The sequence below is a fragment of the Oryctolagus cuniculus genome, chromosome 9 (genome assembly GCF_964237555.1).
Source record: "Oryctolagus cuniculus chromosome 9, mOryCun1.1, whole genome shotgun sequence".
Taxonomy (NCBI): Eukaryota; Metazoa; Chordata; class Mammalia; order Lagomorpha; family Leporidae; genus Oryctolagus; species Oryctolagus cuniculus.
This window is the reverse complement of record NC_091440.1, coordinates 117,824,134-117,847,087: the sequence shown is the minus strand read 5'-3', so window position 1 is coordinate 117,847,087 and position 22,954 is coordinate 117,824,134. Positions and strand designations below refer to the sequence as shown.

The 22,954-nt window shown below is 37.0% G+C and overlaps 1 long non-coding RNA gene across 1 annotated transcript in view; it reads right to left on the bottom strand.

Moving 5' to 3' along the window:
• LOC138843878 (uncharacterized) overlaps positions 1-22,954 on the bottom strand; it is a 152,927-nt gene that overhangs the window by 80,972 nt on the left and 49,001 nt on the right. Inside the window, exon 2 of the long non-coding RNA XR_011379012.1 lies at positions 12,516-12,614. This is a non-coding gene — a long non-coding RNA (uncharacterized lncRNA). The remainder of the gene's footprint in view (positions 1-12,515; positions 12,615-22,954) is intronic.

Sequence of the window (22,954 nt, the reverse complement as noted above, 5' to 3'; positions counted from 1 at the left end):
TCAGTCCTAGCCATAAAAACTAATAAAAAATAAAAGTCAACTAAAAAAGAAAAAAAACCTTCCATCTAAGAATATTATATCTAGTGAAGCTATCATTTATAAGTGAAGGAAAAATATGGTATTTTCCCGATAAGCAAAAAACATAATTTACCACAAACAAACCAGTCCTTCCAAAAAAATTGTTAAGGGACTCCTATATTAGAAGTAAACATTATGAAAGCACTTGACAACACTGAATCATTAACAGAGCAGGTAAAATCTGTATCTAAGCAACAAAATGACAGCTGTTAGTTCTTATTTATCAACACTAAACTTGAATTTAAATGGATTACGTTCTCCAACCAAAAGACTTAGATTGGCTGAGTAGATAACAGATACACATTGACTGAAAGTGAAGGGCTGGAAAAAGATACACCAGGCAAATAGAAACAAAAACAAACTGGAGTAGCTATCATAACAGATCAAACAGACTTTAACAGAAAACTTTAGAAGGGACAAAGGAGGACATTCTGATCAAAAATTAGATTCAGGGGCCAGCATAGCAGGTAAAGCTGCTGCCTGCAGTGCCGGCACCCCATATAGGCACTGATTCAAGTCCTGGCTGCTCCACTTCCAATCCAATTCTCTGCTATGGCTTGGAAAAGCAGTAGAAGATGGCCCAAGTGATTGGGCCCCTGCACCCACGTGGGAGACCCAGATGAAGCTCCTGGCTCCTGACTTTAGATCGGCCCAGCTCCTGTTGTTGGGGCCAATTGGGGAATGAACCAGTGGATGGAAGACCTCTCACTGCCTCTCCTTCTCCCTCTGTGAAACTCTTTCAAATAAATAAATAAATCTTTAAAAAGCAACAATAAAAAGTTAGATTCAGCAAGAAGATTGCAATATATCATAAATATATATGCACCCAACACAAGACAACCCATATACAGCAAATATTATTAGTCCTGAAGAGAAAGATAGACTCTAACACAATAATTGTATAGGAGTTCAACACTCCACTATCAACAATGGACATATCATCCAGACACAAAAATCAATAAAGATACATCAGATTTGAAACATATTATTGAGCAAATGGACCCAAAAGATATTTACAGGACTTTTCATGCAACAACTACAGAATACACACTCTTCTTATCAGCACATAGAATACTTTCTAGATAAACCATATATTAACTCAAAATCAAGTTTTGGTATATTAAAAAATTGAAATCATACCATGTATCTTCTCAGACTACAAAGGGATAAAATCTACAAAAAGAACAACATAACACTCACGCATGGAAATTAAACAACATGCTACTGAAAGATCATTGAGTGATTGAGAAATTAAAAAGAAATCAAAAATTTTCTTGAAATAAATGAAAATTGAAACACAACAAATGAAACCTGGGTGGTACAACAAAAGCAGTATTCAGAGGGAAATTTATAGCACTAAGTACTTACATTTTTAAAAAATCATGTCTCAAATTATCTAGTTATGCATCTCAGAGGCTTAGAAAATCAAGAACAAAACAAATCCCAAATCAGAAGAATGTTAGAAATAATGAAGTTCAGAATAGATATAAATGAAATTGAAACCAAGAAAATAATACAAATATGAACAAAACAAAAAAGTGGATTTTTGAGAAGATAAACAATATAGGCAAACTGCTTTAGCTATTCAGGGTCTCTTGTGTTTCCATATAAACTTTAGTATCATTTTTTCTGGATCAGAGAACAATATACTTGGTATTTTGATTGGGATTGCAACGAATCTATAAATTGATTTGAATAGTCTGGACATTTTGATGATATTAATTCTTTCAATCCACAAATATGGAAGAACTTTCTATTTTTTTCATTTCTTTTTCTACTTCCTTAATGTTTTGTGATTTTTAATGTAGTGATCTTTCACATCATTGGTTAAATATATTCCATTGTTTTTTAATTTTTTATAGTTATTGTGAATGGAAATGATCTTGCATGTTCTTTCTCAGCCATTGCATTTCTTGTATATACAAAGATTACTGATTTTTGTGCATTTATTTTTATATCCTGCAACTTTACTGAACTTAGGAGTTCCAATAGTCTCTTAGTTCTTAGTCTTTTGGTTCCTGTATTCATAAGATTATGTCATTTGCAAACAAGGATAATTTCCTTCACCTTTTCCATTTGAATCTCTTTGATTTCTCTTTCTCAGCTAATGGCTCTGGCTAAAACTTCCAGAATTATACTGAATAGCAATGGTGAAAGTAGGAATCCTGATCTGTCCTTCTACAACAAATTTGCTTGAAGTTTTTATCATGAAAGGATGTAGTATTTCATCAAATGCTTTCTCTGAATCTATTGAGCTAATAATATGGTTTAATTATTTTATTTACTAATGTGATGTGTCACATTTATTGATTTTCATATGTTGAACCACCTCTGCAAACAAGAGATAAATTCCATGCAGTCTGGGTGAATGATCTTTCTGATGTGCTGTTGAATTTGATTAGTTAAATGTCTATAGCATATCAAATATATTCCTATTCATTTGTTTTGAGGCTCCTTATCACTGATTCAATCTCCATCTTGGTTATTGGTCTATTTAGGTTTTTTATGTCTAAATGCCTCAATTTTGGCAAATTGTATGTGTCAAGAAATCTATTTCCTCTAGATTTTCCAATTTGTTGGCATATAGCTCTTTGTAGTAATTCCTGATTATTGCTTTTATTTCTGTAGTATCTGTTGTAAAATCTCCTTTTTCATCTCTAATTTTATTGCTCCACCCTCTTTTTTGGTTAACTGGGCCAATAGTGTATCAATTTTATTTACTTATTCAAAATACCAGCTCTTCATTTCACTTATCTCTTGATCATTTATTTTGTTTCAATATTGTTACACCACTAGAATACAAGGAGTCATAAGAAACTGCAATGAAAAGCTATGGAAAACTTTAAAGAACGGATAAATTTCTGGATACCTATAGTCTATCAGGAAGATCTACACAATCTAAACAAACCCATAGCAAGCAATGATATTGGAGAAGCAATGATATTTGAGCTGTAATGACATTGGAGCTCTGCCATCAAGGAAAAAACAAGTTACTGGTAACTTTAATACTGAATTCTAAAAAAAACATTTAAAGAGGAAGTAACGTCAGTACTTTTTTATTCACTGCATCAAGTTTTTATTAACTTAGTCCCTAGCCTCCAAAAAAAGACAAATGCTTCTCATTGCTATATTTCATAACAATCATTTGTGCAAATTTTACAATGCAGATTCCTGAGTGTTATCCAGATTTGTTAGTTCACTCCAAAATATTGAACAGGATAGAACTTGGCCACAGTCTTTTGATGAGGCAATATCACTCTGATAAACAAACTGATTGATGACCTATCACAAGTAGTAAACTACAGATCTGTATCCTTGATGAGGATATATGCAGAGATTCTGAACAAAATGCTAGTAAACCAACTCCAAAACCGCTGAATAAGATCTTACATCCCTATAAAGCAGAACTTACCCAAGAGATGCAAGGATGTTAATATTCGTGAACCAATAAATGTCATAAATCACATCAACAGAAGGAAGAACAGAAGCCATAGGATCATTTCAATAGATGCAGAGAAAGCATATGATAAAGTTCAACACCCTTCACGAGAAAAACTCTCCACAAATTAGTTAAAAACAAACGTAACTCAAAGCCTTAAAGGCAAGGTATGGCAAACCAATACCTAATATAATACTGAATGGAGAGAAGGTGAAAGTATTTCCCCCCTGATCTGGAAGGAGACAAGGATATCTACTTTTACCACTCTTATTCATTCTAGTACTGGAATTATTAGCAAGACCCATTAAGGAGGAGAAAGAAATCAGTGGTATCAAATAAGAAAAGAGAAATTCAAAATATCCATGTTTGCAGGTGAAATAATGATGTGCATGAAAAACCTGAACACTCCATCAAAGAGCTGTTAAAACTCATAAAGTTTTAGGCTACAAAATAAACAAAAGCGTAGCTTTTTTATATACTAAAGATGAATTCACTCAATAAAAATTAAGACATCCCATTCACAATAACCACAAAAATAATGACATATTTAGGATTACATTTAACTAGAGAAATTAAAGATCTCTACAACAAAAATTAGAAAACATTCATCAAAGAAATCAGCAAGGACACACAAAGTAAAAATATTCTTTCTTCATGGATTAGAAGAACCAATGTCATTAAAATGTGCATACCACCTACAGAAAACCACAGAGTCAATGTGATCCTTATAAAAAATAACAATGGTATTATTTATCAAACTAGAAAAATCAATCCTAAAGTTCATATGGAATCACGAAAGATACCAAAAAGCAAAGTGACCATGAGGGGAAAAAAAATCAAACTGGAGGTATCACAATACCTGAATTCAAAGCTATTATTATGCTATTATAATTAAAACAACATGGTACTGTTACATAGATCATTGGAACAGAGCACCCAGAATTAATCCAGAAATTAATCCGTATACATAGAGCCAACTGATTTTTGACAAAATTACCCACACCATACATTGGAATAAGGATAATCTATTCAACAAATAATGCTGGCAAAACTGGATCTATATATGTAGAAGAGTAAAGTTAGATACATACCTCTCACCATATAAAAATCAACTCACAATGGATCAAAAACTTAAATTTAAGATATGAGACTATCAGGTTGTTGGAAGAAAATGTAAGGAAAACACTCCTCGACATTGGTATAGGTGGCAACTTCTTGGACAAGACAACCAAAGCACAAGCAACAAAATAAAACTAAACAACTGATATTACATAAAACTCAGAAACTTGCACAAAGCAAAAAGAAATGATCAATAGAGTGAAGAGACATCCGACAGAATGAAAAAATTATTCACCAGGTACCTCCTCAGACAAAGGATTAACATCCAGAATGTATCAGCAACTTAAAAATTCAACGACATAAAACAGTCAAGCCGGTTACAAAATGAGCAAAGGACTTTGACAGTTCAAAAGAGAAGAAATACAAATGGCCAACAATTAGAAGAATGCTCAACAACACTAAACATCAGCAAAACACAAATCAAAACTCACTCTCATCTGAATGGCTGTTATCCAAAAGACAGAGAGTAACAAAGGCTGGTGAGGATGAACAGAAAGGGGAACACTTATGTACAGTAGATGGGGATGTAAATTAATACAGCCACTGTGGAAAAAATTATGAATATCTCTTAAAAAACTAGAAATAGACTTGTCACTTATTCCAGCAATCCCACACCTAAGTATATACCAATAAAGACATGGTACTTTGTATCAAATACCTGCACCACCATGTTTTAGCAGCACTGTTCACAATTATGGGATAAAATAAGGTTTCCATCATTCAACAAAGAAAATATTATGCACACATACAAGCACACACAATGAAGTACTACTCAGCTACAAAAAGGACTGAAATTCTACCATATTCATCAAAGTGGATACAACTGGAGGACAACATGCTGAGTGAAATAAGCTGAACACAAAAAAAGAGTATTTACTTTTTCTTATATACATGAGCTAAAATTTAAAAATAAAAGTATTTTTAAAAAATAGCAAAAAATATGCTGTAAAATATTTTTTCCAACTTTGCTTTGTACCTTTGCCAAACCAATGGTTAAGAATGCTTTAATAATCTGTGATTATTTTAAAATGTACTGTAAATGAGCAAAATGGTCATCTTTCCATTTAATTATTATTTAGAGCCCTAGCCTATATTATTTTACTACTGATAGTTTGTTTTTTATTTTTATTTATTGACCTCCTTGTTTACTAGAGTATTAAGCTCTTTACTGCAATGATAATTAAAAATATGTATCTCAAAAACTAAAAAATAAAGAAGGAAAGAGAAAATGGTGAAGGGAAAAGAGGAAGGATGAGAGAGCACAAGGAAAGGAGAAGGAAGAGGGAGAGGGAGAAAAGGAGAGGGAAAAGGGGAGGGGAGGAGGGGGAGAGGAAGGGGAGAGGGAGAAGAAGAGAGAGAGTGGGAGGGAAGGGGAGAAGAAAACAAAAGGAGGGGAAGAGGTAGGTGAGAGGTGGAAGAAAAGGTAGCAGAGGTAGAGGGGGAGGGGGAGGGAGGAGGAGAGATGGGAGAGAGGAGGCGAAGAGGGGGCAGGAGAGGTGGGAAAGGGGAGAGAGAGGGAAAGGAAGAGAGTGAGAGGGGAGAAAAGGGGAGAGAAGTGGGGAGAGGAGGGGGGAGAGAAAGGAGAGGAGGAGAGAGGGAGGAGGGAGGGAGGGGAGGGATGAAAGACTAAAGGGATGGAAGGACAAAGGGAGGGAGGGGGGGAGAGAGAGAGTGGAGGGGGAAGAGGGAGGGGAGAGAGAGGGAAGGGAGGAGGAAGTCAGGGAAGGGAAGGAGGGAGAGGGGAAGTGGAGGAGGAGAGAGGAGGGGAGAGAGAGGAGGAAGAAGGAAGGAAATACCATATTCTCAAATTGCATCTATGAATTATGTGAAATCCGTTCTGTTTGCATAAATATTATATTAACATGAAGCAAATGAAGCACCAAAAAAAAAGAATACTTTAACAAAATACATAAAAGAGTCCTTGGTACTTAGCAATAATCTGCCAGATGCAATTATTCAGTTTAATATACATTCCTTGGCTCTTAACCAATTTTTAGAAAATATATAAGAAATTACAATAAAACTCCATTTAAGAACATGTTTAAACGGAGTTAACTAAAGCATGTGGTCTTTATATATATTTGTTTATATATTAGCCTGACATTAAAACCGTAAGATAAATTCCAGTATGTCAAAAATATGCTACCTATTTTCTTTCTCTGTAAAAGAGTAAAATTAGTTATTTAAGAGATATTAGAGAACTCCTCATCAGCTGACAATTTGAAAATAGTCTCTTAAATATAGAATCAAAATATCAATCTACAATTGTAAACTATTTAATAATAATGAGTGAATTATTTTCTAATATTTATAGGAATTTTATATTTTAAATCATAATTTAAAATGAATTACACTACTTTCATTATATAAACTTAAGAATTTACACAATAATCCACAGAAATCTGAAGAAATCAGAAAATGTTAGTATCCTGATTGCCTGTAATATAATGCTGAATAGGACAAAATACTTGCCTTTTCATTTATTCATGACAAAATATTGGCTACTTATTTTGTGCTAAGCATTTCTCCACACAAAAATTAGTGAACAAGACTCACATTTTGTCATTGAAAAATTTAAAGTCATTCAGGAGTGAAGTGAACAGATGATTCAAATACAGCAGACAAGTTTTCTGACGGGAGTAAGTACAAGGGGCCAAGGAGCATGGAGCTGGATTACCCATACTGCAGTGACAGCTCCCTGAGAGACGGGACACATCATCCAGCAGGCAGAAGAGTGCTCTTAACCACACGTGAAAGAAAGAAAACAGCGTGCTTTCAGAAATGAGAACGGTCCACGCTGCTGGAGATTAAATGAGACGCGATCTTGGTGAGGAGACTCTTGATCCTATTATAAATGCCTCAGAGGAAGCGTTAAGGAACTTCCACTCCATCCCTAGGAGGCATTATAGGATTGTGTGTGGGTTGATGTGAGAAGATGAACATCTGAGAAGTGTGACAAGATGCAGGAATGACACTTGTCCTCTTCCATCTGCAGTGAGTCCCCCAAGGAGGGATTCATGAGAAGAAACCTTCAATCATACAACAGCGTGTCCAGAGAGCCAGAAACCGAATACCAGCATATGCCGACTACTTCAAAAACTGAAGTCTGAAAAGCATAAAAGTAAAAGCAGCCAGACAAAAAGGCACAGTGCAAGAACACAAGGGCAGAGGCGCTTCACTACTAAGTTAGAGGGACAAACATATTGTTTAGTGGTTAAGAAAGCACTTCGGATGCCCACATTCCCTATCAGTATATCCATATGAGTCTGAGTCCTGACTCTACTCCTGATTCCAGCTTTCCGCTGATGTGCACCTTAGGAGGCAGCAGGTGACAGCTCAAGTCACTGGGCCCCCACCACCCATATGGGACACATGGATTGATCCTGGCTCCCAGCCATGGCTTTTCTAGCCATGTGGAGAGTCAGCCAGAGATTGGGGGAGGTGAGGGGAGAGCTTGATCCATCGCTCGCTCGCTCTCCCCCCATGGCTCCCAAATAAATTAAAAATAAATCAATCATAAACTTAACAGAGAATTTATAAACCATTAGAACTTAGGCAAACTGGCAAAGCATCCATTGATAAATTAGTGCTGAATAATTTTCTAGAATGTTGCACCACAATTTTACTAGGTTTCATTTAAGGTGAATTTGTAAGGTGCTTTCTCTAATTGGTCATTAAATTCTATCCTGTAACTTTGATTCTCCTATCAATTTAAGACAAGGTTCATACTCCCACTCCCAAGATTACTAATGGACTAATTTCTAATGCTTTTTTAAAAAAATTCTTTTTGACATGCAGAGTTAGACAGTGAGAGAGAGAGACAGAAAGAAAGGTCTTCCTTTTCCATTGGTTCACCCCCCAAATGGCCGCTACAGCCAGTGAGCTGTGCGAATCCGAAGCCAGGAGCCAGGTGCTTCCTCCTGGTCTCCCATGCAGGTGCAGGGCCCAAGGACCTGGGCCATCCTCCACTGCACTCCCGGCCCACAGCAGAGAGTGGGACTGGAAGAGGAGCAACTGGGACAGAATCCGGCACCCCGACTGGGACTAGAACCCAGGGCGCAGGCGGAGGATTAGCCTAGTGAGCCGCAGCACTGGCCCAATTTCTAATGCTTATATTTCAGTTTATGTGTGAGACAGTTATAACTGCTTAAAAGTTGTAGTGGTAGGGCTAGCACTGGGGCGTAGCAGATAAAGCTGCTGCCTGTAGTGCTGGCATCCCCTACAGGTTCCGTTTTGAATCCTGGCTATTCCACTTTCAATCTAGCTCTCTGCTATGGCCTGGGAAATCAGTTAAAAATGGTCCAAGTGCTTGGGCCCCTGCATCCACGTGAGAGACCTGGAAGAAGCTCCTTGCTCCTGGCTTGGGATCGGAGCAGCTCCGGCTGTTGTGGCCAACTGGGGAGTGAACCAGCAGATCGAAGACTTCTCTGTCTCTCTCTCTTTCTCCCCCCCCCTTTCTCTCCCTCTCTCTTTCTCTCCCTCTCTCCCCTTCTGCCTCTCTGTAACTCCGCCTTTTAATAAATAAATCTTTTTTTAAAAAGTGGTAGCGGTGATTACTCTACACCAAGACTTCAAACAAAACAAATGATTTATGAAAAAGTTAAGAGTAATATCCTTCAAATTCATTAATCATTCTAATGAAATTGGAAGCTTTTAATAAAATTGTTAGTTTCCCCAATGCCATTCACAACAACAGTGTTGATATGGCAACAAATTAAAAACAGAGCAGTACAAATTAGTAGGGAGAGGATAAAATCCAAAGTGTGAATTATGGTAATATATGAAACTACAGCAGTAAGTTTTTTATAGATGTGATTAGTAAATCATTACTTTCTCTCCATCTATGTGCAATTCTTTTACTGGTACCATGGAGCCTTTCTGAATTCATCAATTTGCTTTCCAATTATTTCCCAATATCCATCAATGCCAGATACCAGTTTTATTTTTCTCCATGGTGTTTTTTAAGTACTCCTTAAAAAACAAGTGGAATGAAAATGAGTCATTTCTTTTTGCTGTAACAACAGGCCAACCCAAAACATTGTCAGTTCTCAGAATTATTATCAAAACCACATTAACACATCAAATGCCAAAATTCATTATGTTGACACACTCAAAGATGAAGTCAGAATCTGCAGAATTTCCATGATCTGTAATTCTGGGCTTACACAGGGATATGATTGGCCATGTATTTGTTTATTTGTTCAATCAATAGCTCATACACTAGAACATCGTTCAGCACCTGCTATGTACTCAGATCTAATCAAAGTGCAGGTGCAGGGAATAAAGTGAGCAAAACAGACAAAACCTTGCACTCAGTGACTATGCTGTGTCACTTAATAGACTCATCCCCACAGTAATAAAATTCATTATATAGTCTTCTCTTTTGAGGAAAAGCTATGTGTATGTGTAAAGCTTTAGAGATTAGTTTGCAATTGTATTTTCTCTCTGTTCCAGGTAAATTTAAAATACTTCTCATCTGACAATAAAAGAAATAATTGTTCTTTGTTGAAAGCAAAGAGAAAGGTTCTGTGATACATATATCTACTGCTCATAAAAAAGAATTCTAAAACCAGCATGGAAATTTTTAGAGCATTTTGAAGAATTATAGGGGCAAGCATTAGGCCCAGTGGTTGAGATGTCATTTGGGATACTCACATCTCATATTGGAGTAACTTTGTTCAAGTCCTGGCTCTGCTCCAAAGTCCAACTTCCTGCAAATGCAGACCCTGGGGTATAGGAAGTGATGGCTCCTTGTGTTGGGTTCCTGACACACACGTGGGAAAACCAGATACAGCTCCTGGCAGCTGGCTTTGGCGTGACCCAGCCAACGCTGCTGTAGGCATTTGGGGAGTGAACCAACAAACCTACCCACCTATTCACCCTCCTTCTTCCTTCCTTCCCTTTCTCTCTCAAATAAATTTTAAAAAGAAGCCAATGTTTCAAAATGTATAATTTCAAACTTGGGTTCTTCAACAGCCAAATACTTGATTCGCCTGTCATGTGCTATCTGAAGATTAGTCATTTCCAGATACGTCTCAGTTACAGCCATACGTAAGAAGAGGTACAACTCAGCCATATTTTACAGCTTTCAAAGCTTACCTCCAATGCTTTTGTTCTGATTGAGTATTTTGAGAAAATAAATCTTTACATATGTATGAGTCATATCATATAAACACATAAAATATTGGCAGTTTTTCACAATTCTTTTGCTTATTCATTAAAAAGTGTCACTTGCAAGTAAAAAGACAAGCATAGTAATGAAGTAAATTTCTATGCTTTCCTTTAACTGGGAAAACACTTCATAAAAATTTGCAGTGTCATTACTGTGTTGTAGGCTGGGCCACATATTCCACTGTGACTAGCTACAAATAATTTTTTACTTATCCCAAATCATTTTTCTTACTTTGGTGAAATTTAGGAGCTTCTCTTTTATTAGACAACATTTTTACATTCTCAGTAGGCTTTTAATATCTATCCTTAACTTGTTCCTTCTGTATAGCTATTTCTTTTTGTTTTTTTTTTTTTTAAGATAGAAGAGTCTCTTCCTGATTTTTTTCCCCAAGATGTATTAATTCATTTATTTGAGAAGCAGAGTTACAGACAGAGAGAGGGAGAGACAGAGAGTGGTCTTCCAACTGCTGGTTCATTACCCAAATCGCTTCAAGGGCTGTAGTTGGGCTGATCTGAAACCCGGAGCTTCTTCCAGGTCTCTCACGCATGTGTGCAGGGCCCCAAGCAGTTGGGCCATCTTCCGCTGCTTTCCTATGCCAGTAGCAGGGAGCTGGATCAGAAGTGGAGTAGCCAGAACTTGAACCTGTGTGCATATGGGATGCTGGTACCTTAGACAGAAGCTTAACTTACTACACCACGGCACTGCCCCTTATAGATTTTTCATAATAAAATATTGGGTAAGCAAGGAAAAATTGATCTTATTTACTACATTTGATGAATTTTTGTAGTTTTCATTTAATATTAAAAGCAATCTTTTTGTTGGAGTTTACTTAGAATTCACAAGTTGAAATATAACTTATTGGTCATTCATTCTAATTTAATGCATCATGTGATCAGTCTTGAATAATTAAACAAATACCTATTTTCCCCTACTTTATTTCAGTCATTATTCTAGGCACACAGAATATAATAGTGAGCAGTTAGATAAACAGACAAAAATCCCTGCCTTCTTAGAGCTATCATGCCTTAAGAATAGAAAATGATGTGTTCTTTTCTAGAAATGCAATCGTCTATAAAATTTAATTATATTCAAAGCATGGTAATTTAAAATACATTTTGCTACTTTCTTGTTTTCTAAAATTTCCAAGAGTTTATCTAGTGAGAAATAATGTATTATAAATGTTTTTCCTGATACATGAATTGTTTGGTAAAGCACTTGGCACAAAAAACTAAATGCTCATAGTTTTACCATTGAAAATGTGAATATCAGTATTTTTGAAGCCACACTACACCATCAAATTTTGTATATTTAGATAATTTAGGTTGGGTTTTTTTGGCAGAGATTGTACATTTATCCCCAGCTTTCCCTGTCACCTTCTTCCTTCCTCATTGAACTTCGCCTGGCTGGACACTGTTGTGAAACAAACATTTCTCTTTACTGATGGGTAGGACCTCAGTTAAGCTGCTGGAATTTAACAGCCATCTCAGGCCACATCGTGGAACCACTTAACGACTGCAGCCAGTTAGAAAGCATTTGGATCTCTAATGGCCGTAGTCATTAAGTCAACTCTGGAAAGGTAACACTCATATTCTGATTGCTTCTGAGAAAAAACTCTTGAGAACTGTCAACTGCAGGCAAATCCAATCCAGTAGTCTGTAATGCACTTGCACAAACTGAACAATCTGCTGGATTCTTTATCATTCTTACCATCCTGATGATTTATTGAAGATGATGAAACGTTCAACTATGTCACATGTCTATTATTGGCAACACCAGGATTCACCACTCCAACTCTTGGAGATTTTCCTGAAACATAAAAACACAAACATTTGTTTTGACATCATTTGCACATACTCACAGTTATCTAGAAACAAAACAAGGCACTCCTGGCCAAAATAGCAAGTAACTGATCATAACAAAAAATATCTTTATGGACAAAGGCAAAACTACAAAGGTGAGACACAGATAAATTAAGGAAGAAGGACATACTGTATATTTGATTAAGTTACATAGAACTGTCCATGACTTTTATTTGTTTTTATCAAAGATTTTTTAAAGCGTTCACTTCATGTGAAAAAGTGAAAAGTGACTGTGAAAAAGAAATGTGACTGTTTCACAACTTGTGTAACAGAACTGATGTCACTGTTGCGTTTTTATCACTCTTCCCTGTTAAATGTGGCTTCCTCTCATTTCTCTGAGAAATTAGGATCCCATATGCTCTAACTTCTTTTTCTCCCTCAGATTCTATACTCCGCATGAATGTTTACAGCTAGGTTACCTTCATTTTCTAATCAAGATCTCATCGATTAAAAATCAGATCCATCATGAGTCATGTAACGATCATACACAACTGGTTATTTGTCCAAATTCCAGTGAGTTATAACCACTGCTTAACTGTCTGAGAGCATTTTAATCCAGAGTGTTTAACATAACTTGAACAGCTACATCATTTAATTGGTAACACTATACCTTTACAAGCAAAAGCTAGCCTTGCACTAGAGACACCAAGTCTACAAAAAGTAAATACAAGAGAACTAAACCATCAAGTTTTAAAAGTTAATGTCAGGAATATCTCATTTAGTTCAAATAAACTGCTATGAAATATTAATCCTTTAAAATATGTAAACAAAGAGACAAGTACCTAAAAGTATCACCTCGATGAGAGCGTTTATATTCTGCTGAATGATGGGATTACATGACAGAAAGACTTAAAATATACCTATACATAAAAAGTTGGGCTCCCAAAACAATATGAAATATTTATACCATCTCTAAGTGAATGCCTATAATGTAAACAACGTACCCCACTTAAAAGAGTTTCAAAATCACTTTTACTGTTGCAATAAATTTACTTTCTGAAACTCTGAGGAAATTATAAATCTATTATAAAAATTATGTTATTTAATAAATTAAGACCAGAATTATATTATTATTCATGATCATCAATAATTATTAAACTTTTCAAAATATTCATGAGAAAAATGCTTTTAGTTCACAATTTACTGTGAAAAATTATAGTTCAAAGTTTCCTTTAATAACATAGACCTTCAAGTTGTATTTTAAATCTCCATTTCTACTCAGAAAAATTTAGATTTGAATACATTGTTAAACCAGCCTAGCAAGTGATATACTCTGGTATCATATCAACTAATATATAAGAAATTCAGTTATTTCATAAAGGTACAGTATTAAAATTTTATTATTGCATTTCCATTGATTCCATGAACTTTTCTTAAATTTTAGCACTGCTGTGTGTATAACGTAGTACAAAGAGGCAGTGTGGCATTACAGTTAACAATGGCTAATAAAGTGAACTGGGTTCAAATTCAGGTTTTGTGTAGCAATGGCTTTGGATACGGGTTGAGTACATCCCCCAGTGGTTCGTGTGCTGGAAGCTGGGCCTCACTGTGATGTGTTGAGATGGTCAACCATCTAAATGTGGCCTCATGGAAAGTGATGAGGAGTGGAGACTCCACTCTTACGAATGGGTTAATGCTGTTTTGGGTTGCAGGTTAGGTCCTGAAGGACTGAGTTAGTCACCTCAAGAATGAGTTGTTAGGAAAAGTGTAAGCTAGCCCCACCCCCAAGGCTCTTGCTTCCTATCTCACCAAATGCTAGTTTCTGTACATGATCTCACCAGTGTGATGCGATCACAACTAATTATCATCATAAGTGGTGCCCAGCAGAGCTCAGCAGATGCCAGTGCAATGATCTTGAATCTCTAGATCTGTGGGCTAAACAAACCTCTTTTCTTTATACATCACCAAGCATCAGGAATTGTGTTATAGAGCAACAGAGACTAACACAGGTGCCATCTGCAAAACCTTGAGGACATCTCTCATGTCTATGTGTCTGTTTTTAAATTAAGAACAACAACATTTATCTCATAAGGTCATGTAAGGAGTTCCTTGCAAAGCTTAGAGTCTCAAGTGAGAAGTGGACACAAAAATCCAATTCTGACCTCATTCACTGTCATTTATTCATTGTATTTTATGTGTAGCAATCCAAGGAAGCAAAAATAAGGACAGGCATTTCTGGCTGAATTGCTGACTTTTCCTTCTCTTCATCTACAAATGTTCTTGATACACTGAAAGAAAACTTCAGGAATTTGAGAAATCTTATTTTCCATGTCAGAAGCTATTACATCACTCTATGCGTGAGGACACATCTTAGTCTTATCCAGGTTTGAGGAATTCTTGCATCAACCAGGATAAATACTATATACTTGGAAAGCTAAAAACGAAATGCGTTTTTTAATTTTTTCTGATTATTACCCTTATTCAAGACAGAAGAAAAAGGCAAGTGACTGAGATGGAAGGACAGGATAGTAATGTTGCTCTACCTTTGAAAAAATACCCACTCAGGCAATGTTAGGAAATGGTATTATTTGGATCCAGAGTCCTTGCCAAGTGGACGTTGGCAGGCACTGTGCATTGGCCCTTTATTAGATTTGTCAGTCTCAGCCACACACATCTCATTTTAGTTTGGATACAAATGCCCTTCTCTTAGCCACCAGGGGGAGAAGTGCTGAAAACTCTATTACAGTGAAACTATTCAGGAATTGGTGACATTCCCTGAGATGTGCCCAAGGGGGGGTCTCCTTGACATCTTCACAGAATTCTACAAATATACTGGAAGAGTGTCCAAAAGAAGTGGCACATGCTTTATTTTTTAAATTAATTCCACATTAGATGTTTTATTATTAAACTTCTATTTATGGAGGATTAATATCTGGTGATAAATAGCATTCTCAGTGAGGAACCTCAAATAGCCTTCTATGATTACTACAAGGCTCACTTAAACCAATACCTTCATATTCTATTTGAGGATTAACAAAAATCTATGTTTTCATTTCATAAAGTTTCAATTCCTAACTATACATACTATACATTTTTTTTTTTGACAGGCAGAGTGGACAGTGAGAGAGAGAGAGACAGAGAGAAAGGTCTTCCTTTGCAGTTGGTTCACCCTCCAATGGCCGCCGCGGCCGGCATGCTGCGGCTGGCGCACCGTGCTGATCCGATGGCAGGAGCCAGGTGCTTCTCCTGGTCTTCCATGGGGTGCAGGGCCCAAGTACTTGGGCTATCCTCCACTGCACTCCCTGGTCACAGCAGAGAGCTGGCCTGGAAGAGGGGCAACCGGGACAGAATCCGGCACCCCAACCGGGACTAAAACCCGGTGTGCTGGCGCCGCAAGGTGGAGGATTAGCCTAGTGAGCTGCGGCGCCGGCCCCCAACTATACATTTCTAAACTTTCTAAATATCAACTCTCTCATTTTCAATTAATTATGCAATGAAACCATGAAAAATGTTTATCTTGATCATATCTCAGCAATTACCACATTTCAAAGAACTATTTTGCCTTACATGGGGCTTCTTTTATATGTATAAGATTGATCTCTCCTCTGAAGCTCTCTATGTTTAATCTTCCTATGAGCATTTAGAGGTAGAGGCACACATATAACACCGTAAGATATATTTTTACATGTAAATTGTGAATTCAGGCTTTAAAAAAGTCATTATATCTCAGCAAAACATTGATTTTGCTAATGGAGTAGTTCCAACATGACAGTAAGAGCACTAGCATTTTAGCAAACCCAAGTCTTGTAATGGATTTTGTCTTCAAGCTTTTTGGAATGTGTGGGACTTGGTCTTCCCTTTCAGATCCAATTGACAGTTTATTAAGTATTATGCTTAGATAAATAAGTCTTCTTAGATAATTTTTTTTTTTTTGCTCCCAACTCTGGAGAGAGAAAGATGCATAATTATCCTAGCACATACTAGGTCATACAGCTTTATCACACCTCCGAGCCTAGGTAAGATACATATGCATGCCAGTGTTGCCTTCAGCCTAGAAAACTACATATCGCCCCTTGGCTTTGAGTGAATTTCTTCTAGGAGGATAAAAGAAAGATGAGATGGCCAAGAGTGGTCATTGCCAAACCCTTAAAGGACAGGTGACCTCCAACAAATTAGTGTAGTGTAAAACAAGGATGGGTTAGCAGCAATGGGAAGCAAAAGATGAAATTGTTCTAAACGACATTTATTTCCTCACTATGGGACTCTCCTAGACTCAGTTTGCTCATATGATCAGATGAAGGAAGGAGGTCAATCAACATAGGTGACATGCTGGAGGCAGCAGAGAGTGCATCACAAAGATACTACATAATGTTTGTGGAAAATTGAACTAAAAGTTTACTTAGAAGCAAAATTATCTTGAAATCAATATAACTTTTTGGAGGGGGGTCTCCAAAAGGCTTACAGAGAATGCACATCATGAAAAAGCTATGAAAGATCTCTGCGAGTGAGATCCCAGTGGAAAGAATGGGTCATCAAAGAAGGAGGTACCTTTCTCTGAAGGGAGGAGACAACTTCCACTTTGACTATGGCCTTGTCTAAATATGATCAGAGTCAGTGAACCCAGGGGGCTTCCATAGCCTTGGCAGCTCATGACAAGAGCCGAGGGTGATTACTGATGACATAAACAAGAGTGTCAATTTGTTAAGTCAACAACAGGAGTCACTGTGCACTTACTCCTCATGTAGGATCTCTGTCCTTAGTATGCTGTATATTGAGATTTAATGCTATAACTAGTACTCAAACAGTATTTTTCACTTTATGTTACTGTATGGGAGCAAACTGTTGAAATCTTTACTTAATGTATGCTAAACTGATCTTCTGTATATAAAGAGAATTGAAAATGAATCTTGATGTGAATGGAAGGGGAGAGGGAGTGGGAAAGGGGAGGGTTGCGGGTGGGAGGGACGTTATGGGGGGGAAGCCATTGTAATCCATAAGCTGTACTTTGGAAATTTATATTCATTAAATAAAAGTTAAAAAAAATAAAAGCCATATGTGTAATGCTTAAAAAAAAAAAAGAAAAAGCTATGGATTTAAAAGATGGTTGCACCAAAATAATTTTATTTTTAACTCCATTTTCCATGAACTTTTCTGAATTACCCTCATATGTAGGAGGGCGATGTTTCAGACCAGGCAATAGAAAAGACTTAAAGAAGTCTTTCCCAGAGGAGGTGATGATTTCACAGTGGCACAGGACACAAACAGATGAAGATGTTGGGAGAATATATCTTAGAACAGACCATGTACAGGCAGGGTTAGTGGGTGATGAGATGACATCCAAAACACTTATACCCACAATATGGTTGGTGTTCATCATTAATACCTTCTCTCCTTATTTTTAAGACAGACATTGCCTGGTCCAAAGAGATAAGAGCTTGGCTGCCAACCAACCATGTTCTTAGCAGGCTAAAGGAGACTGCCTTAGAATTAGGGAAAGGTAAAGTCAGGATCAGCTGCACAGGCGGACAATCTCTGCAGCTGTACAGAACCCACACTGAGAGGGCTGGTGCTGTAGTGTAGAGGGTTAAGTCAGCATCCCATATGAGTGCCAGTTTGTGGCTTGTGTCCTGGCTGCTTCACTTCTCATCCAGCTCCCTGTTAATAGCCTGGGAAAGCAGTGGAAATGGCCCAAGTGCTTGGGCCCCTGCAACCACATGGGATACCCGGAAGAAGCTCTGGGTCCTGACTTCAGATTGGCCCAGCTCTGGTCATCATGGCCATCTGGGGAGTAAACCAGTGGATGGAAGACATTTCTTCTCCCTCCCTCTCTGTAACTCTGCCTTTCAAATAAATAAATATTTTTTTTTAAAAAAAGGTCACTGAGCTTGTTTTAATGCTCTGCTATTGCTATCTTGAAATTCTTACTAATATTGAACAGGGCAACCCATGTTGTCATTTCACAGTGGGCATCACAAATTGTGTAGCCACTTCTATGTGTGGTATCAAAAACCATATTTGTATAGATCACTATGATTCCATCGTAGTTTCTTACTTCTTAGTTCCGTGAACTTCCATGATTTTTTCTATAGCATTAAGAACAGAAACAGCCATACCTACTCATTCATGAGGATTGAGTTAATTCCAGTTGTAACACTAGTTTTTGTTTTGTAACTTACTGCAGAAGTTGAGAGAACAGAAATTAGCCACTGAGATTCTTGTGTGTAAAAAAAAAGTTACAATTTAGAATGATTTTAAATACCTGGAAATCAATACCTGCCTACTATCTTTTCTTCTCTCTTCCTCTATCTTAGCAATTGAACTCAAGCTACATGATAAATACTGTACTAACTGCCAAAAATATAGGTTCAAGAAGACAAGTCTTTTCCCTCAAGGAACCTATACTTATATAAAAGAAACAGAAATAGTGAAGTATAACAAACATCATGGAAGAAATATGGGGTGCAATGAAAATACAGAAGTAGTTACACAGGAAGGAAGAGTGACATGAGGGGAGGTGATGTGGGCTCAATCCCAACCAAGTGGATACTTTACAAAAGAGACACATTTTAGATAAAAGAAGGAGGCATTGGGACAAAGACATTTTAGGCCCAAAGGAAAGCAGTCATAAAAGTTTGAAACACAAATTTATTAGGAGAAAGTCCAAGCAGTTCTATAAATATTTGTCAAAGATGCCTGTGGAAGAGTGAATAGTCAGACTGGAAAAGAAAACAGGCCAGAGTCAAGTCTAAAGTTATTATAAGTTATGGGCCAGATTTTTAACTTCATTGTGACCTTCCCTTGAAAATAACAGGAAAGTGAGCCAAGCACAGAGATGTTGCGGCTACATACAACATGTAGATAAATGATAAGAGAACTCGAGTGGAGATGGCATCTCCCTAAATAGCTCACATCTCAGGCCAAGGTAAGAAGTATGCATGGCGGGGCAGGCATTTACTGCAGTGGTTAAGATGTTTCTTGGGACTTTTGCATCCCGTATCAGAGTACCTAGTTTGATACTTGGCTTCACTCCCACTTCCAGCTTCCTGTTAATGGATAGCTTGGGAGCAAACAGATAATGACTCAAGTACACCTAGACTTAGTTCCAGCCTAGATTGACCTGACCTAGCTTCTGCTGTTGCAGGAATTTGGGTAGTGAACCAGTGGATAGAAGCCTGCTCTCATCCGCCTCTTTTGGCTTTCAGACAACAAATAAATGGAAAAAAGATCTGACTCTAGTGATGTTATAGAGTAGAAATTCAGAGCAGACTTCTGTCCCCAACCAGTATTTTACTGAGCAAATATTACAGCACAAGTACTTAGTTACATTCAGAGAATGCTAAGATAGACTCCTTCTTATCAAGAATTGTAGAATGCAAGGCAGAGAATGCACTGAGTACGCTATGCCCAGGATACTGAGAACAAACGAGGCCTCCTTAACTTTCTCACAGAATTCAGTCTTCTCATGGGGTATAACAGTCTCAACAGAATCTTTGGAATTGAGACTTAAAGGTAAAGAATTAATTGACCGGGCACCAGATGAGAAATTGTGAAGGAAGCAATAGTTCTAGGCAAAGAGAAGGAAACAGAAACACAAGGAAATAAGCATTTATATTGATGGTACAGAGTGCAAAGGAGAGATGATGAGGCACTGACCCAGGACACTGATCCTAGGAATGGAGAAGAAAATGAAGGATAACTTGGGCCAGCGACGTGGCTCACTTGGTTAATCCTCCGCCTTGCAGCGCCAGCACCCATATGGGCACCAGGTTCTAGTCCCGGTTGCTCCTCTTCCAGTCCAGCTCTCTGCTGTGGCCTGGGAAGACAGTATAGGAAGCACCTGGCTCCTGGCTTTGAACCGGTGTAGCTAGCTCTGGCCATAGCAGCCATTTGGGGGTGGGGGGCGGTGAATCAACGGAAGGAAGACCTTTCTCTCTGTCTCTCTTTCACTGTCTAACTCTCTTTCAAACAGAAAAAAAGGGAAGGATAACTTGTGAAATGTTTAAGAAGTACCAGTAGGACCTAGTTACTGCTTCAGTGTCAGCGGTGGTGGAGGTGGGGAATAGGAGGTGGCTTCTTTTTCTCTGTTTCTTTCACCTCATTGCACCAACAACCACAAGGAACTTTCTAAACTACTATACTTAACTAAGTTGTTTTACCCCTGTAGGTTGTATTCTAGGAAGGGGACTTATTCTCTAAAATTATAATCATCACAAACACATATATCTACAGTCACATAGTTTACTTTGATCCCAAAACACATATACTGGAATCCCAGGATAATCTTGGTTGTTCAAACGTACCTCCAGACATGGCCTTCACCAAACAACTACCCCCTCCCTTTCTTTTAACAGGTTCCCTTTTTAAACAACTACATACATTAACTTAATGTATCATAGATAAAGCATTAAGATATGTCTTTAATTAGATCAAATTCAAGTGGTTACAATGTGCAGTCACTAAATCTCAGGGTTGGGAAGCATTTTAGTGGTTGCACAATCGATACACTTGAGATATTGTCTGCAATTTAAATTCTTATATCCATAATTTTCACAAAATCAACAGGCTAGAGAGCAATACAACTTACCAGTGGCCTTAGGAAGCTTTACTGCAATTTCTCATTTTGAGAAATAAGATTTTAAGGAGCTGAGAACAAAAATATATGACTCTGGATTTCACAATTCCATGCATTTTCAATTCATTTTTCTACTTTGTCTAATAACTTTCAAATGTCGATTTTTTTCCCTTCTCATTTAAACGTTTCTCATGCTTTCTGGCATAAGAATCATAGTAAGTAAAATCAGTCACTGTTTGCTTTCATTTTGAGTGCCTTCTTTTACAGGGAAGAGGAACACAGCCCATAAAGAATAGAAACCAGAATGAGTGGGTCAAATAGAAATAGGAGCCATAGAGAAATAGACTGCTCTGTCCACAACAAGAATGACTGCTGTATGGGTTACAAAGCAGAAGCTTACATGCTATCTTAATAAAGTTTTCTTTGGTAGTATGACAATATCAGACAATATGATAATACTTGAAAGCTCTGACTTCAAAGGTAGAAAAAACTTATTTTAAAAAACCCAACTACGGGACAAAATATAATTTGTCAATCATATATGAGACAGATCAAAATTCCTTATGCCTCCTAGAAAATTATTTACTTCACAAAATAATTGCTTAGAATTCCTTTTAAGAGGCCCCAATCTCTAAATATAATTACATAAATTAATTCAACCTATTAAAAACATAGAGAGCACTCGCACACAGACATGTCATGCAGGATTTATATCCTTTATCACTTGGAGCAACAAAAAACTGTTTACATATTGAAATAAAAGGAAAATAAAAAATCATCATCATTATTTGTTGAACCAATAAAGGATTTCTGACATACATGTATGATGACAAATGCAGGGTGTCATGCTTAAATATCCTAGCATGTATGCTCAAAGACCTGAAACATGACATCACACAATTACTAACAGCCAGATAAAAATTATGGCTGAATAAGTAGGATGACAACCAAGGAAGAGACTTGTGAATAATTAATAGTTAAATGCCACACATACAGCCTATTTAACTTGCACTTCACTTCTTTTCCAAAATCTTGAATTCATTCAATGAATACGTGCAGACCTACTACTTGTCAGATTTATCACTCTGTTTATAGAAGCTAATGACATAAATAGATGATGACATCTCATCTCCTCCCTAGGAAACTTTTGTTTCATTCACCACTGATCTTGTGTTCTTTTTGTTGGTGGGGAAATTGATAAATGTTCACCACATTCAGTAACATTTTCCAGACTTCCAGACAAATGAATTCATAATATACACATTTGCTTCCCCTTGAAAGTATAAGTTTTATCGCTTTTGTTTCCAGAGTACACAGAGTAAGTTTATTTTTAAGAAGAATTAGTGAAATAATACAACGACTGCTTCACCGAGTAGTCTGGCCTCAAAGCCACTGTTAGTCTGAGAACAATTTTAGTGACGTACTTCTTTTTCCTCAGGGGCTTGTTCCAATTAAAATGAGTCTACTCCTGTGTAAAGTTTTGTTTATCTGGCTACCACATACTTAACGAGAAGTCCACTACCTGTTCTTGGCTGATTCAAAAAGGTAAATGCTTTCGTTTCTGTTAAATGTTGAGTTTGTAATGACTTTTTGTATATATTTTTAAAAAGATAGTCTCACATCTTTTTTTTTTTTTTTTTTACCTTTTCTACTACAGTTTATTGTCAGAGGGGACTTAAAAAAAAAACTAGTTTTCTAGTTTTTTTCCTTTTTTCTGCCCAGATATCTATTTTCTGTTTCTTTACCTTATCTTCACTTGAGGATGAAGGAGGTCA